Here is a 15,004-nt window from a genome sequence, read left to right on the forward strand (position 1 = left end):
AGTCACATGTCTATGGTTGGTATTACTTATCAAAATAACCATGATCTTGATCAACCTGAAATTGTTAATTTACTTGCTACTGGTTTTTCTGGTACTCTTCGTAGGTGGTGGGATTCATACATCACTGAAGAATCCAAAGAGTCTATTAAACATGCTGTTAAAAAGAATGATGAAGGTTTGCCTATTTTTTATGAAAGTATTGGTCGTGGTATTCCTGATGGTGTTAATACCTTGATCTATACTATTCTCAAACATTTTGTTGGTACTCCATCCAATATTTCATCTCGTGTTTCTGATTATTTGAATAATTTGAGTTGTCCAACTATGTCTGATTATAGATGGTATCAAGATGTTTTTACTTCCAAAGTGATGCTCCGGAAAGATTTCCATAAGCCTTATTGGAAAGAAAAGTTTATTGACGGTCTGCCTCCTATCGTTGCTCATAAGGTAAAACAAGAATTAATGGGTAAAAATGATTCTATTGATTATGATAATTTAACCTATGGTGATATTTTTAGTACTATTAAAAAACTTGGTATCAATACGTGTAATGATGAAAAATTGCTAAAACATCAATTAAAAAATAAAAGAAAAGCTAAATATGAAATAAGAAATTTCTGTGAACAATATGGTTTGCCTCCTATTGCTCCTTCTAGGCAAAAAGGTAAACAACATGATAAAAGCCATAAAAAATATAAAAAATACAGAAATAACTTTGTTAAACCTAATGATTTCTATGATAAGAAGAAAAATGTTTCTAAAAAACATGTTAAACAGAGATCAAGTAAAGGTAAATGTTTTAACTGTGGTAAACCTGGACACTTTAGCAAAGACTGTAAGGAAAAACCTGGTAAGTTAAAAAACAAATTTAACATGCTAAATATTGATGATAAAGAGCAAGAAAAATTATTCAGAATCCTTGAATCAAACAACTCGTCTGATTCTTTGGAAGATGATTTTTCTTCTTCATCTGATTCTTGCTATCAATCCGTTGATGATTCTTCCGATTCTCCTAATATTAAAATTGGTTGTAGAGATTCTTGTTGCTATGTTGTTAATGCCTTCACCAAGACTGAAGAAGATGAAAAATTAATAATTCAACTAATAAATCAAATTCAAAATCCTGAATTGCAAAAAGAATATTTGGATAGATTTAAGAAAATTTTGATAAGAGATGAAATTGGTAAAAAACCAAAATCAACCATAAGTTTTGAAGAAACTTTGGAAAGATTTAATAAAAAGAAATCTAAAGAACTAACTGTTAATGATCTCCAAAATGAAATTTATATTATTAAACAAGAGATAAATGAATTAAAACATGAATTTAAAAGCATGAAAAGTGATAACAATAATCTCAAACAAGAATTGACAATGTTAAAAATTGATAAAGATCTTAATAAATCCAGTAATGAACAAAATGAGCACAGTGATGGAGATGAATCCAGTCAACAGGCTCTTCTTTCTAATAAAGGTACTCCTGATACTTTCACTGATCCCCAACTTGCTTTTGTTAATAAATTATTTCCTCCAAAATGGTTTACAAAAGTTAAAATTGTTGTTTCTCCTGATTATCATTTCACTGTTATTGCTATGATTGATTCTGGTGCAGATATGAACTGTATCCAAGAAGGATTAATTCCTTCAAAATATTTTGAAAAATCTACTGAAAGATTGGTTTCTGCTAATGGTTCTCAAATGAAGATTAAGTATGAATTGAATAATGCTCATGTGTGCCATGATAATGTTTGTTTCAAGATTCCTTCTGTTCTTGTCAAAAATATGACTGATAAAGTGATTCTTGGTTTGCCATTTATTAATGCTTTGTATCCCGTTCTTGTTGAACATGATGGAATTACTACTGATCCATTTGGACAGAAAGTAAAATTTAAATTTGCTTCAAAGTTTGAAATTGATATTGATAATCTGTCTTATAAGAAAGATTCTCCCATGAATGAACTTATTCAAGAACTAGTGATGAATTCTTCCCAATCTTTCACTGATGATTTTAAAGGTAATTTTCATAGTACCAAAATGTTAAATACTATCCATTATCCTAACATTATCAATGGTTCTTTGCAGGAATCGGACAATGATGCATGGATAAATACCACTAATAAGTGGGATAATAATAATATTCACATTTATACCACTAGTAAGTGGATTATTATGGAAAAGAAAAACAAGGGAAAAGCTCCTGCACAGGATTATTCTCAAAACAAAGGGTTCTCAGCGGGACAACCTTTTAAAAGGCATGAAGGCGCATCTTCTGGAGTAAAACCTAGTGGATCAACATCCCTTCAAGGAGATGTCCCGGTAGACGTGACATACTCTAATGGTGATATATTAATTGCTTTACAAGAAGTTTTGTCAAAAAATTTACAATTCCATAATGGAACCTACTCAGAATTACCAGATTCTATTAAATTCATTCTTGACAACCTTCAGTTTGCTTTTACCAAAAACCACCGTAATGTTTTCCAAAAAACCCTCAGAGCCCTTGAAATCCACCTTGTTAACCTTGCTGCTCAAAATGAGGTTTATATGAGCCATTATGGTAACCTTATTCCAAACAATGACCTTGCTTCAAATATTGACTTTGTTCCAGAAAATAACCTTGTTTCAAAAAATGAGGCTCTTGTGAGCCGTCTTAAAGACTACACTAGTCAACTCTTTGGCAAAGAGGAAATCCATTCGATGGATAAAGTGACTATTATGGGCACTGATTATGCTAGATTGAGTCTTAAGACCCAATCCATGTTAAGAAGTGCTGTTGCCAACTTGCCTTCAGATTTACAATCTCGTATTCTGGATAACAAGGCTATGTTTAGGTCTTTTGACCTATGGTCCAAGTATTTCAGGAAACTTGTTACTGCCACTATTCCTAACCCTAATGAATTAGACGAAGGTGATAATGTCTTTATTCAGCTTGAATGGGAAGATCACTTTGGGAGTAGTCTCAGAGTATATGAAAAGAAACATCCATTTCTTGGTCTCCTTATTGATTTTGATGATGGTTCATATTTCACTGATGAAGATTCAGATGATGGTGATGATGATGATCCTGATCCTAGCTGGCTTTCCCAAATGTTCGAATATGGCTTTATTAGGTTCGTAAAGTTAACAAGCCATAAACAGGCCAGTCAACTTCCACAGATCATTCAAAATGCTATTAAGGGGTTTGAAAGCTCTTCCACTAGAGCTTTTGTTACTATTAGATGCTGGAGCACTCTGCCAAAATGGGAAAGAAATAACTGGATGAATATTTAACCCTCAAAGCATCTCATTCTCATTAATGGCTACACTCACCAAGGGCCATGGTTTGAGGGAAATTCTCAATTATCCTTTAAAGACCCTTTTGATCTTGCAAATTGTTGGAGATATTATTTTAATAATCAAATTCGTGAAGTTGCTCATAATCTATGGAAAAACTATCATTTCATAGGAAGCATAGATAGAATTGCTGTTTTTGGTCCCAAACCCTATGCTGATGCCCTTGTTCACCTACAAACAGAAGATCATCCTAATCTAAAAAGTCTTCTCATTCCAGGGAAAACTCCAAAGTTTGAGCCAATTTTATATTGAGGATTCTGTAATAAGTATGCTATTTACCATGAGCATGAATGTGATTCTCCACAAGGTCCTTTTAATCCTTTTGATGGTTATCCATTCGATGCTCCCTCTACTGATTGATGAGGTCACTACTGTTACAAGACTGATACTACTTTATTTGTTTGGCTTGCACAAAAGCCAAAATATTTCATTGTCCATGACGGATATGAAAATCTGGAACTATTTCAAGATACTCTGGATTTTGCGGAAGATTTTGATTCTTGTGTTTGTCTGGCCTGCACAATGGCCAATGCTCCAATATTTTCTACTGTTAGAAGCTTTTTTCCCACCAATATGATGCTTTTAAAGGTTCCTAAAGACTAGTGCTCATGTGAAGACAATGTAAGAGCATGCTTGTTAGTTCCTTTTATTGGTTTCTTTCTTATTGGTCTCTTTTGTCACTAAAGGACACCAATAATGAGGACTTGTCCCTAAACTTATAAGTCTATTGCTGATCTCTAGGTGGATTCTTGCAATCTTGAAGATTCCCCACAATCTTAGGTCAAAAAGAGAAGAAAAATTCTATTTTACTATTCAGTCACTATTCACCTATCACTATTCATCTGTCACTATTCACTGTTACTGTTCATAACACTGTTCACTCCGAATTTTGCCTATTTAAGGGGGGTTGTCCCTTATGTTTAAGGAGCTTTTCAAGTCAAGTTTTAGTTCTGATTTCTCTTCCCTTAGAACTAGCCTTCTTAGAGAGAGAACCCACCTTGCTTCTACTACTACTACCTTGTTCACCTTTGTTCACTACAAGCCTTGTAATCCTACAAACCTTGTAACTAGGACTAGTTCAAGCTTTGTAACTATTGAAATCTTGTATTCACTACTACTACTGTAAGTGTTTATCCTACTTTCAATAACAAGTATTTTAAGTTTTATGTTCATTATTTTACTTGTTGCTACCGCCACCTTGGACGGATTACCGCCATACCGGACGGTTCTAAATTGCTTTCATTTACTTTGAATTATTTTGATATACTGCTTGGCTAGTTCTACCGCCTTATTATTGTTCTTACATTCAAGCTATTTATTGTTCTTACTTTCAAGCTATTTACTTTTCAAGTTACGTATATTATTTTCTTTACAATATTACTGTGCTTCCGTCTCTTTCCATCACCTGTGCGTCCCCTTCCCCCTTTATGGTATCAGAGCCACTCTTTTTTGGCCGGTGGTAGTGTTGTTGTGTTCTTTGTTTCTTGTCCGTGTCTACCCGAACGCTTGATATTCCGTTGTTGTGTTCCCTTCTTACCGTCGTTGGCGCTGCCCTAGTCGTAAAGTGAAGTCCTTGAACCTAAATGTAAGGCCCGTTTGAGCCAAGAGAGGCTGTGTAGGGCATGAGAGGTATAAGGTTGGTTAGGGTATGTGTTACGAAATGCAACGGTTGTGACAAAAACATGATAACTGAGTGTTGAACCTAGGATAATATGGATAAGTTGTGGAGATCCAACTCCTCTATCAGCTCCAGGACTAGTTGTCCTCCTGATATTGTAAATGAAGAAGATCACACTATTGATGATAATGAGTTGATCCCTGATTTTCGTAAATGGACTATTCCTAAAGTCGATACTAAAACTGTTTATAAAACTAGTTTTGTTGAAAGCACTTTTTATTTTGCTTACAAAGCTAGAACTGTTGAACAAATTTTCTCTATTTCGAGATTTCATGAAAAATGCTGTTTGTTCACTAAAAAGAATATTAATGACTTCCTTGCTGCTAAAAAATTCAGTTATTTGTATATTGGTATGGTTCAAGTTGCTATTAAACCGCTTACCCGAAAGGGTATTAATGCTTCTGTTCTCATGTGTTTAAGAGATGCTAGATTTAAGATCTTTAAAGATAGCATCCTTGGTATGATTACTGCTTCTATGTATGATGGTCCTATTTATTTTAACTGTTATCCTGATCTTACTCTTGCTTTGGATGATCCTAATATTGTTAAAGCTTTGACATTGAATATTGCCTCATCTGGTTATCACATGGAAGAGGGTAGTAAGCCTTTTGCTTTGATCCATCGCATTTATTATAAACTAATGGGTACTCAAATGAATCCTTGTGCTATGATTCCTAGAGAACCTTCGGGTAAAACCATGTTAATTCAATGTTCAACTCCTGATGCTAAAATTCAAGTTCCAAAAATGATTCAATGGCAAGATGTTAAACTTCCCAATGATTGGTTATTAGAACAAGAAACCCCTCCTGCTAAACCCATTTTTGATGAACTTGATCTCACCCATATTCAACAATATCTTGATGGTACTGTTAAAATAAGTTTTCAAAACAATCCACCTTTGAGGATCAACGAAGGAAGACATTCCTTTGCTGGTTCTGAAAGTATTTCAAAAAGAGATCGAGAGATCAATGAATTTTTGAAAAAGAATTTGGAAACATCCTCTGATTTAAAGCTAAAAGGTATTTCAAGTGATAAATCTCAAGTTAGCTCTGTTTACTATTCTACTAAACCTGAAACTTCCTCTCCATTTAGTAAAACTGCTAATGAAGATGAGGCAGACTCTGTTACTGTTACTCCATCTGATTTTGATTCTCCCCCTATTGAAAATCCTCCTGTTTACCAAAATCAATTAAGAGTTTTTGACTGTTTTAAATGATGATTTTGAAATTGATTGGGATTCTTTGTACAATGAGTTTATGCTTGCAAAAAACATGACCAAAAGAAAATGTTTCCAAAATAATTTTGCTCAATCTGAAAAAGACCGTGTTAAAAGAAACTGGTTGGAAAAAATGAATCAATTGAAAAAACATATTTTGTTTTTTGATTTTCTTGAAAACCATTATGTTTCAGAAGATGAGGTTTCAAAACAACATTTAAATGTGATAAAGAAATCAAATTTTGTTAAGATAGATAAAACCATTATTAGGTCTAGTCATTCTCCTCTTGACTCAATTTTGATAACTACTAAGAAAGATGAAGTGACAAAAGAGGAAGTGAAGGCCTTTCCTTTCAAAATTGCTGATGATCAAACTCCTATTGTTAGCCTTATTGAACAAAACAATTTTACTAATCAATCTTTGCATGTTATTGGTCAACAGCTTGACCGTATTGAAGAAAAAATTGTTGAAAAATCTGTTTCTGTTTCTGAAAAATCTATTCTTGTTAAAACTGAGAAACCTTTGATTGATTAACCTAGTCAAAGAGAAAAAGTAATGTTTAAAACTTCTCAGTCCAAGACTCTTGAAATTGTTGAAAAAATGCTTTCTGACTTAAAGGTTAAAACTGAGGGTATTTCTACAAGTACTCCAACTGCTCGAACTATTTCCAAAAAAGAAATTGTTTCTAAAGAAAATACAGATTCTGATACTGTTTCTTCTGTTTCTGCAAAAAGAATCTTTGATGATGATTTCCCAGAAATTAAAAGATTTGTTGGGAACTCCAAACCCATGTCTTTTACTAAAAACTGGTATTCGAAACCTACTCCTCCTGATATGCAGTTTGAAGAGAGATCTTTTCAAACACAGTTTTCTGTTTCTGCTGATAAGCTTTATGAATGGAATATTGATGGTTTGTCTGAATAGGAAATTATTAATAAAATGAGTCACATGTCTATGGTTGGTATTGCTTATCAAAATAACCATGATCTTGATCAACCTGAAATTGTTAATTTACTTGTTACTGGTTTTTCTGGTACTCTTCGTAGATGGTGGGATTCATACATCACTGAAGAATCCAAAGAGTCTATTAAACATGCTGTTAAAAAGAATGATGAAGGTTTGCCTATTTTTGATGAAAGTATTGGTCGTGGTATTCCTGATGGTGTTAATACCTTGATCTATACTATTCTCAAACATTTTGTTGGTACTCCATCCAATATTTCATCTCGTTTTTCTGATTATTTGAATAATTTGAGTTGTCCAACTATGTCTGATTACAGATGGTATCAAGATGTTTTTACTTCCAAAGTGATGCTCCGGAAAGATTGTCATAAGCCTTATTGGAAAGAAAAGTTTATTGACGGTCTGCCTCCTATCTTTGCTCATAAGGTAAAACAAGAATTAATGGGTAAAAATGATTCTATTGATTATGATAAATTAACTTATGGTGATATTTTCAGTACTATTAAAAAACTTGGTATCAATATGTGTAATGATGAAAAATTGCTAAAATACCAATTAAAAAATAAAAGAAAAGCTAAATATGAAATGGGAAATTTCTGTGAACAATATGGTTTGCCTCCTATTGCTCCTTCTAGGCAAAAAGGTAAAAAACATGATAAAAGCCATAAAAAAAATATAAAAAATACAGAAATAACTTTGTTAAACCTAATGATTTCTATGCTAAGAAGAAAAATGTTTCTAAAAAACATGTTAAACAGAGATCAAGTAAAGGTAAATGTTTTAACTGTGGTAAACCTGGACACTTTAGCAAAGACTGTAAGGAAAAACCTGGTAAGTTAAAAGACAAATTTAACAGACTACATATTGATGATAAAGAGTAAGAAGAATTATTCAGAATCCTTGAATCAAACAAATCGTCTGATTCTTTGGAAGATGATTTTTCTTCTTCATCTGATTCCTGCTATCAATCTGCTGATGATTCTTTTGATTCTCCTAATATTAAAATTGGTTGTAGAGATTCTTGTTGCAATATTATAAAAACTATTAATGCTCTCACCAAGAGTGAAGAAGATGAAAAATTAATAATTTAACTAATAAATCAAATTCAAAACCCTGAACTCCAGAAAGAATATTTGGATAGGTTTAAGAAAAATTTGATAAGAGATGAAACGGGTAAAAAACCAAAATCTACTATATGCTTTGAAGAAACTTTGGAGAGATTTAATAAAAAGAAATCTAAAGAACTAACTGTTAATGATCTCCAACATGAAATTCATATTGTTAAACAAGAGATAAATGAATTAAAACATGAATTTAAAAGCATGAAAAGTGATAACAATATTCTCAAACAAGATTTGATAATGTTAAAAATTGATAAAGATCTCAATAAATCTAATAAGGAACAAGATAAACAAAATGAGCACAATGATGGAGATGAATCCAGTCAACAGGCTCTTCTTTCTGATAAAGGTATTCCTGATACTTTCACTGATCCTCAACTTGCTTTTGTTAATAAATTACTTCCTCCAAAATGGTTTACAAAAGTTAAAATTGTTGTTTCTCCTGATTATCATTTCACTGTTATTGCTATGATTGATTCTGGTGCAGATATGAACTGTATCCAACAAGGATTAACTCCTTCAAAATATTTCGAGAAATCTACTGAAAGATTGGTTTCTGCTAATGGTTCTCAAATGAAAATTAAGTATGAATTGAATAATGCTCATGTGTTCCATGATAATGTTTGTTTCAAGATTCCTTCTGTTCTTGTCAAAAATATGACTGATAAAGTGATTCTTGCTTTGCCATTTATTAATGCTTTGTATCCCTTTCTTGTTGAACATGATGGAATTACTACTGATCCATTTGGACAAAAAGTAAAATTCTAATTTGCTTCAAAATTTGAAATTGATATTGATAATCTGTCTTATAAGACAGATTCTCCCATGAATGAACTTGTTCAAGAACCAGTGATGAATTCTTACCAATATTTTACTGATGATTTTAAAGGTAATTTTCATAATACCAAAATGTTAAAAACTATCCATTATCCTAACATTATCAATGATTCTTTGTAGGAATCGGACAATGATGCGTGGATAAATACCACTAATAAGTGGGATAATAATAATATTCACATTTATACCACTAGTAAATGGATTATTATGGAAAAGAAAAACAAGGGAAAAGCTCCTGCACAGGACTATTCTCAAAACAAAGGGTTCCCAGCGGGACGACCTTTTAAAATGCATGAAGGCGCATCTTCTGGGGTAAAACCCAGTGGATCAACATCCCTTCAAGGAGATGTCCCGGCAGAGGTGACATACTCTAATGGTGATATATTAATTGCTTTACAGGAAGTTTTGTCAAAAAATTTACAATTCCACAATGGAACCTATTCAGAATTACCAGATTCTATTAAATTCATTCTTGACAACCTTCAGTTTGCTTTTACCAAAAACCACTGTAATGTTTTCCAAAAAACCCTCAGAGACCTTGAAATCCACCTTGTTAACCTTGCTGCTCAAAATGAGGTTTATATGAGCCATTATGGTAACCTTATTCCAGAAAATGACCTTGCTTCAAATATTGACTTTGTTTCGGAAAATAACCTTGTTTCAACAAATTAGGCTCTTGTGAGCTGTCTTAAAGCCTACACTAGTCAACTCTTTGGCAAAGAGGAAATCCATTCAATGGATAAAGAGACTATTATGGGCACTGATTATACTAGATTGAGTCTTAAGACCCAATCCATGTTAAGAAGTGCTGTTGCCAACTTGCCTTCAGATTTACAATCTCGTATTCTGGATAGCAAGGCTATGTTTAGGTCTTTTGACCTATGATCCAAGTATTTTAGGAAACTTGTTACTACCACTATTCCTAACCCTAATGAATTAGACGAAGGTGATAATGTCTTTATTCAGCTTGCATGGAAGATCACTTTGGGAGTAGTCTCAGAGTATATGAAAAGAAACATCCATTTCCTGGTCTCCTTATTGATTTTGATGATGGCTCATATTTCACTGATGAAGATTCAGATGATGGTGATGATGAAGATCCTAATCCTAGCTGGCTTTCCCAAATGTTCGAATCTGGCTTTATTAGGTTCGTAAAGTTAACAAGCCATAAGCAAGCTAGTCAACTTCCATAGATCATTCAGAATGCTATTAAAGGGTTTGAAAACTCTTCCACTAGATCTTTTGTTACTATTAGATGCTGGAGCACTCTGCTAAAATGGGAAAGGAATAACTGGATGAATGTTAAACCCTCAAAGCATCTCATTCTCATTAATGGTTACACTCACCAATGGCCATGGTTTGAAGGAAATTCTCAATTATCCTTTAAAGATCCTATTGGTCTTGCAAATTGTTGGAGAAATTATTTTAATAATCAAATTCGTGAAGTTGCTCATAATCTATGGAAAAACTATCATTTCATAGGAAGCACAGATAGAATTGTTGTTTTTGGTCCCAAACCCTACGCTGATGCCCTTGTTCACCTACAAACAGAAGATCATCCTAACCTAAAAAGTCTTCTCATTCCAGGGAAAACTCCAAAGTTTGAGCCAATTTTATATTGCGGATTTTGTAATAAGTATTCTATTTACCATGAGCATGAATGTGATTCTCCGCAAGGTCCTTTTGATCCTTTTAATGGTTATCCATCCGATGCTCCCTCTACTGATTGATGAGTATGTTTCCCTATGTTTCCCTCTACTGATTGATGAGGTCACTACTGTTGCAAGATGCTACTTTATTTGTTTGGCTTGCACAAAAGCCAAAATATTTCTCTGTCCTTGAGCGAATATGTTGCTGAAAATCTGGAACTGTTTCATGATTCTCCGGATTTTGCGGGAGATTTTGATTCTCTTATTTGTCTGGCCTGCACAATGGCCAATGCTTCAATATTTACTACTACTAGAAGCTTGTTTCCCACCAATATGATGCTTCTAAAGGATCCCAACGATTATTGTTCACGTGAAGACAATGGAAGTGCATGCTTGTTGGTTCCTTTTGTTGGTTTTTTTTTCTTATTGGTTTCTTTTGTCACTAAAGGACACCAATAATGAGGACTTGTCCCTATACTTATATGCCTATTGCTGATCTCTACGGAGGATTCCCATAATCTTTTGGGTTCCCTACAATCTTGAGTCAAAAAAGAGGAGAAATTCTATTTTACTATTCAGTCACTATTCACCTGTCACTATTCACTGTCACTATTCACTGTCACTGTTCATCCGTTACTGTTCATGACACTGTTCACTCTAAATGCCTATTTAAGGGGGGTTGTCCCTTATGTTTAAGGGCTTTTCAAGTCAAGTTTTAGTTCTGATTTCTCTTCCCTTAAAACTAGCCTTCTTAGAGAGAGAACCCACCTTGCTTCTACTACTACTACCTTGTTCACCTTTGTTCACTACAAGCCTTGTAATCCTACAAACCTTGTAACTAGGACTAGTTCAAACTTTGTAACTGTTAACCTGTAACTGTTGAAATCTTATATTCACTACTACTACTGTAAGTGTTTATCCTACTTTCAATAACAAGTATTTTAAGTTTTATGTTCATTATTTTACTTGTTGCTACCGCCACCTTGGATGGATTACTGCCATACCGGACGGTTCTAAATTGCTTTCATTTACTTTGAATTATTTTGACATACTGCTTGGCTGGTTCTACCGCCTTATTATTGTTCTTACATTCAAGCTATTTATTGTTCTTACTTTCAAGCTATTTACTTTTCAAGTTACATACATTATTTTATTTACAATATTACTGTGCTTCCGTCTCTTTCCATCACCTGATTACTTTGGGGACGCAATTTAGAACACTCATTGTTGCAACCTTATTATTCATAGGTTGCAATTTTTTTAAAGTATAAAATCCGGATGGAGTGGGTTTTTAATGTCTTGAGTTGTAAAATAGCAACTGAAGGGTGTTTACACCCCCCCCCCCCCCCCAATGCCAGTACCTAGGTTCTTATGACTCTCCAAAGTAAGCAAAGCTTGGCAGCGTCACCGTCATCATCACCAACGGCTCATTGTTGGGCTGGTTGTCCACACAATGAGTTTGAGTTTTGATTTTCTGGTCATGTGGGTTTTAATTTTTATTATATTATGTATTTTTGAGGGTGTAATTGTGTATTTGTATGCGTCGTGCTCTATATTTTATATAGTAAAAATATGACATGTCACATTATTATTAGAGGGTGTAAACCAGTGTATTTACACGTTCTAATTTATTCTCATATTTATTACCACATTAATATACAAGCACGAAACCAAAAAACAAGATTATTCATACTTAACTAGTGCCCCCAACTCAGCAAAAACCTTTAGATATTTTGAAATAATATTCTCTCTTTTTTCCACCTCTTTTGGAGGCTAGGAGTTTTGGAGAGTAGGGGTGGGGGGTTCTCCACATATCCATTTGATATTGATTAATTTATGCCTTCTATAAATTTCATATTACACAACTTACAAATTTAAGGAGAGTAAAATATTTGAGTTTTCGTTCATCTATCTCTTTTGAGAAAAGGGGGAGGGGGGGGGGGCGTCCAAATAATACCCCAAGCTTTGTAGGACCTCATAAACAAGAAGCTTGAGGTGGAAACTACAACCTACAAGTATCTTCTTCAAAAACTTGGCATAAAAAACTAATTAGAATTGCTTTTTATCTTTGGTACAATGTCATACAAGGTAATAGTGAATCACTATTTAGTAGATGTGGTAATTTTTATCCATATCCATGAACCCACCCATCATTACTCATCTAATTTGGATAAGTCTTAACCCAATGCATTTGAATATTTGGGCTAAATTGGTACAGACCCATTAGGTTATTTAATTATATAGATCTTAATGGATAAGCCCACCAATACCCACTAAAACCCATCTAAAATTTAAAATAAACAACATAAAATCTAAATTTCTTGAAAATGATCAAAATACTCCTGGAACCTAAAAAATGACCAAAATACCCTCAAAACCTAAAAATTACCAAAATACTCTAAAAACCCAAAAAAAATGACCAAAATACCCTCGAAACCTAAAAAATGACCAAAATATCCTGAAACCTAAAATTACCAAGATACCCCAAACCCCAAAAAATGACAAAAATACCCCTAAAACCTAGAAAGTGACCAAAATACCCCCTCGAAACCTAAAAATTACAAAAGTACCCCCCCAAAACCTAAAAATTGACCAAAATACTCCTGAAACCCAAAAAATGACCAAAATCCCCCCCCCCAAAACCTAGAAATTACCAAAATACCCCCAAAACTTGAAAATTACCAAAATACCCCCAAAATCCAAAATCCAAGAAAATGACCAAAATACCCTTGAACCCTAAAAAATTACTGAAATACCCCAAAACCTAAAAATTACCAAAATACTTCTGAAACCTAGAAATTTACCGAAATAACCAAAAAAAATCTAAAAATTATTGAAATACCCCTAAAACCCTAAAAGATGACAGAAATACCCTCATAACCTAAAAAATTATTGAAATACCCTTAAAATCGAAAAAATGATCAAAATAACCCCAAAACCTAAAAAATTATTGAAATTCCCTTGTAACCTAAAAAATTACTGAAATTCCCTCGAAACCTATAAAATGATTGAAATACTCTTAGAACCTTTAATTTGTCGAACATATTCTCAAAACATCCAAAATACCCCAAACCTCTATTTTGGTAGTTTTAGATGTTTCAGGTGTATTTTGGTCATCTTACATGTTTAGGGGTATTTTGGTCATAATTTAGGTTTCAGGGGTTTTTATCGATCGATTTTTTAGGTTTTAGGGTTATTTTGGTCATTTTTTAGGTTTTGGGGTATTTCGATCATTTTTTAGGTTTCAGGGTATTTTGGAAATTTTTTAGGTTTTAAAAGTATTTCAGTCATTTTTTAGGTTTCGAAGGTATTTCGGTCATTTTTTAGGTTTAGGGGGGATTTTGGTAATTTTTTAGTTTTAGGGTGTATTTTGCTAATTTTTAAGTTTTAGGGATATTTCAATTATTTTTAGGGTATTTTGGTCATTTTCAGATTTTAGGGGGCATTTTAGTCATTTTTTAGTTTTTAGGGCATTTTGGTCATTTTTAAGTTTAGGGGGTATTTTGGTCATTTTATAGATTTCAGGGGTTTTTCGGTCATTTTTTAGGTTACAGGTAATTTGGTAATTTTCTCAAGTTTCGGGGGTATTTTAGTCATTTTTTAGGTATCGGAGGTATTTTGGTCATCTTTTAGATTTTACGGGTATTTTTCGTAATATTAAGGTTTCAAAGGTATTTCGGTCATTTTTTAGGTTTAGGGGATATTTCGATCTTTTTTTAGGTTTAAGGGGTATTTTGATCATTTTTAGGTTTTTGAGGTATTTTGGTAATTTTTTAAGTTTTGGGGATATTTTGGACATTTTAGAGATTTTAGAGGGCATTTTGCTCATTTTAAAGATTTTGGAGATATTTTGGTCATTTTAGTGGTTTTTAACTATATTTGGTAATTTTAGAGATATCGGGAGCATTTTAATCATTTTAGAAGTTTCATGAGTATTTTGCTCATTTTAGAGATTTTGGGAGTATTTTGATCATTTTAGTGGTTTTTGAGCATATTTGGTAATTTTAGAGATATCAAGGGTATTTTGATTATTTTAGATATTTCATAGGTATTTTGCTCATTTTAAAGATTTTGACAATATTTTGCTCATTTTAGAGACTTTGGGGATAATTTTGGATGTCCAAAGGTATATTGGTAATTTTGGAAGTGTAGGGATATTTGTGTCATTTTGGGTATTTAAGAGTATTTTGGTAATTTTGGAGGTCAAGA

This window comes from Quercus lobata, chromosome 9 (assembly GCF_001633185.2).
Source record: "Quercus lobata isolate SW786 chromosome 9, ValleyOak3.0 Primary Assembly, whole genome shotgun sequence".
NCBI classification, from domain to species: domain Eukaryota; kingdom Viridiplantae; phylum Streptophyta; class Magnoliopsida; order Fagales; family Fagaceae; genus Quercus; species Quercus lobata.